Source organism: Strongylocentrotus purpuratus, unplaced genomic scaffold (assembly GCF_000002235.5).
Source record: "Strongylocentrotus purpuratus isolate Spur 01 unplaced genomic scaffold, Spur_5.0 spur5_scaffold_13, whole genome shotgun sequence".
Taxonomy (NCBI): domain Eukaryota; kingdom Metazoa; phylum Echinodermata; class Echinoidea; order Camarodonta; family Strongylocentrotidae; genus Strongylocentrotus; species Strongylocentrotus purpuratus.
In genome coordinates, this window is record NW_022145598.1 from 8,407,636 (window position 1) to 8,412,333 (window position 4,698).

The window sequence follows — 4,698 nt, forward strand, 5'->3', positions numbered from 1 at the left end:
TGGCGAGTTGTCCGAAAAGGCTGTGGCGAGTTGTCCAGGGTATTGTGGCGGGTTGTCCAGGGTATTGTGGCGGGATGTCCAGGGTATTGTGGCGGGTTGTCTTGGGGCGGGTTGTCTTTGTGGCGAGTTGTCTGGACCCCGCTCGATCGCCCCTGAGTATTTGTTTTGATAAACGTGAAGAGTACATTTCACTATAATGCATGTAAAGAATGTTTGTGATTGGGGGGCCTGATTTGGAACGCCCCCTTCCCACGTTTATGAGAGCCCGTTGGGGGGGGGGGGGGTACATTGATTTGGTTTCGACGGGTCCTTTGGAGGGATTTTTCTAGAAAGTAAAGCCCATTTTTCACAAATTTGGGGTGTTTGCCATGCAAAAATTCGAAAATTGTATAAATCTTTAAAAAACGGACCCACGTTTAGGGATATTTTTGTGTGAAAAAGTGACCCATTAAAGCGGCACACCCTGTATGACTTAATATTTGAGTGCCCCCCCCCCCCCGGGTATGAGGGTTATGATGACGAAACAAAGACGATTTGCTTCGTTTTGTCACAACACAATCATCTAGAATCGGTAGCAAATATGTTTGTCAAACTTTTTAATAATTTCCCTTACTATCCATTCTTAATTCGGCCTTCCTTCGTTATGGATTCATTCTTCCTAGCTCCTTCGATCGTTTCCCTATAGGAGACCATTTAACTGTCATCTCCTCAAATATTGTTAGATCCATTCTTTGTGGCGTATCGTCTCGTTGAACCTCCGACGACCTTCGTTTCGTTTTGTCACAACACAATCATCTAGAATCGGTAGCAAATATGTTTGTCAAACTTTTTAATAATTTCCCTTACTTCCCATTCTTAATTCGGCCTTCCTTCGTTATGGATTCATTCTTCCTAGCTCCTTCGATCGTTTCCTTATAGGAGACCATTTAACTGTCATCTCCTCAAATATTGTTAGATCCATTCTTTGTGGCGTATCGTCTCGTTGAACCTCCGACGACCTTCGTTTCGTTTTGTCACAACACAATCATCTAGAATCGGTAGCAAATATGTTTGTCAAACTTTTTAATAATTTCCCTTACTTCCCATTCTTAATTCGGCCTTCCTTCGTTATGGATTCATTCTTCCTAGCTCCTTCGATCGTTTCCTTATAGGAGACCATTTAACTGTCATCTCCTCAAATATTGTTAGATCCATCTTTTGTGGCGTATCGTCTCGTTGAACCTCCGACGACCTTAAATGACAGAAGGGCCCTTTTCGGCATCTTTGCCTTCCCAAAAATATAGCTATTTCTTCTTACTACTCCTCTTCTCCCCATTTACCTCTCCTCCTTCTCCTCCTCCTCCTCCTCCTCCTTCTTCATTTTCTTCTTCTTCTTCTTCTTCTTCTTCTTCTTCTTCTATTCTACTCCTTCCCCTCCTCCCCCTTTTCCGTTACTCGATATTTAGTGAACTTCAACCAGTTCGCGGATCCTGTATTAATCAAGACGAGATTAATCATAATATCGAGTAACACTCATCACTATTGTTGTTGTCACCATGGGAATTATAATTGACATTATAATTTTTCACCCTGTAGGGCTATCATTTTTATTATCACCAAAGTCTCATATTATTTTTGTAATAAGTTGCTGTTATTGTTTTAGTTTCAACGGCGTGTAGCAGTCTTTGCAAAGATTTCTACTCCTTTCCCTATTGTAATCATCCACTGCCAACCAAAATTAATTAAGTAAAAAATGAATAGAAAAATGAATAAACCAATTATTGATCAATCAATCGATTAATTATTAAAAAGGTAAATACAAAAATGAAAAAATATAATGTAGGCTATACCGATAAATAAATAGAATAAGAATTAAGCGAAAAGAGGCATATTATGCTAACATACAATGTAACTATGTCAACCATGTGTCAATGCTTGCAGTGGCGTATCTTACGGCGCCCACGGAAAAAAATGCTCCTCCCATTACCACCCCTCCCCCTCCAACATAAATTTGCCAAAAATATACACCACATTTTTGTCGCTTTACCACAATGTTGATAAACATAGGCCTATTCAATGCACTAAACCCGAGACCAATAACTAATGATTGAATAACTATGACATGGAGCATAGGATGAAAGCTACCAAAGAAATGATAATATTAAGTCCAAGAAGAAAAAGAAGAAGGAGAAGAAGAAAAAGAGGAGGAGGAAGAAGACGAAAATAAAGACTAGAAATTTAATTCGTCATGGGGACGAATTAGGTGGTCTGTCTTCACTTCTTATGATAGATTTGAGAATGGGAGAAATTATATAGTCATATAAACAATGATCATCATGATGATGATGATCATGATGACATTGCTCGCGAAAGACAGGAATGTAGAATCCAATTTTGAAAAAAAGTCATGTCCCATAGAGAATACACGCAAAATGTGAAAAATTGACATGCCTCCTTTAATCGCAAAAATACGCCATGATGCCTTAGTTTGTCAAAAAGAAATATAGTGGCAAACGCATTTGTAGAGAATTGTCTCAGCTAGAACACATCCAAATTTGGAGGAAAATTTATCAATATTTACAGAGATACAATCAATTTTCTTAAAATATGCTGACGCCATAATAAGCGAATAGAAATTTTGAGTTCAAAGGCCATTATGATGACGTCATGAGTTCATTGAGGGTCAAATGAGACATGAAATCATATCTACGATTCATACGCTATCCAAATATGAAAATAGAATGAGGGGTCAACAGACATCTTAAAGAGCTACAATGGATTTTGTATAGGCATGTTTTTGCCATTAAATGCTATGTATTACAAGAGCTTGCACGAACGGACATGTATCTTAAACGGACGCTCATTCTGTTATTAATGCTCAGAAAAAGATGAACAAGGTATCAAAATGCTTGGCAAAATGTGTCAAATATGATGACGGATAAAATTTGGCGATTTTATGTTGTGAAATGCAATTACGCGCGGAAACGCGCGCGCAGGCGCGTATGCGCGCTTATTTGCAATATGCTTAAAAAGGCCTAAAACGTATGCAAAATGAATTTAAGACGATTTCGAGCATTTTTATTTTTTGCGCGCTCGCTGACGCACGGACGTACGCATACGCGCGCGTTTTTTGACCTGAAATTGACCGGACCGTTATTGACCTTAATCATGATAAATATGAATAAGAAATGCCTTTCCGTTATGAAGATACGATCATGAGTTGAAAGTACCAAAAAAATGGCGCCTGGATGACGTCATGAAGACTTGATGACCTTGAAAATGTTACTGTCACGTCTCATGACAATGACCTATGACTGTGCCAAAATTGAACGAAATTAACAAAACTGATCTTGAGTTATCCTAGGCACAAAAAAGTGGGGAGAAATAAATAAAAATAAACTAGACATATAATACTTGTTTGGAACAAGTATAGGTGGGCTGGTCAACTAACATTTGAGACAAAATAGAGCAAAAATAAGCGACATACTGCTTACAAATTCTTAAAAAACAATATCATGTAGATTCATTACGTGAACGAAATTCACCTTCTATAGTCATAACACGCAAATTATGAAATTTCTGACATGAGGCCTTTAATCGAAATATTTACTCTGATGACGTCATCAAAATGAAAAATGGTTATAATTGAACTTGTAGAGAATTATTTTAGCTACAACATATCGAAAATTTGAAGAAAATCGATCAATATATACAGAGATACAATCAATTTTCCATAAATATGCTGACGTCATATTATGCAAATTCCTATTTTTAGTTCGAAGGCCATTATGATGATGTCAAAATATTTTTAATCGCCAAATGAGACATTAAATCATATTTCCGACTCATACTCTATCTCAATATGAAAACAAAATGAAGGTCACGGCTTATTCCAAAGAGCTATAATGGATTTTGTACAGGCATGTTTTTGCCCATATATGCTATGTATTAAAAGAGCTCGCGCGCACGGACATTTATCTTGAATTGACGCTCATCTTGTTATTAATGGTCATAAAGAGATAAACATGGTATCAAATTCCTCGAAAAAATTAGAGAAATATCATGAAAGAAAAAAAAATGGCGATTCTATGTTTTGTAATGGTGTTACGCGCGAAAACGCGCGCGCATGCTCGTGTGCGCGATTTTTTATAAAATGCTTAAAATGACTTGAAACGTATGCAAAATAAATTTGAGACGATTTTGAGCATTTTGAAATTTTGCGCACGCACTGACGCGCGGACATACGCGCATGTGCGCGTTTTTTTGACCTGAAATTGACCGGACTGATATTGACCTTCATCATTATAAATATGAATGAAAAATAACTTTTGGTTATGGAGATATGATCATGACTTGATTTTCAGAAAATTTTACAAAATGGCGCCTAGATGACGTCATCAGTGAAGGTCAAAGTTGAAAACGTTATTTTGCTTCGTCCATTATGCCTATACATATGTGTGCCAAATTTCAAGGCATTTGATTTAGGCATTTTTTAGTTATCTTGCTCACAAAAAAGTGGTTCGAAATAAGAAAAATAAATAAATAAAGGCGATTTTAACAAAAATATAAGGTGGTCTGTATTAGATACAGCCCACCTAATAATAAAGAAAGAAAAATCCTGACGAAAACAATAGGTGATCTGTCTACGACAAACCACCTAATGACATACTCGAATAGAATGTCGGTTCTGAAGCATTTCGGATCGTAGCACCCGCCTTT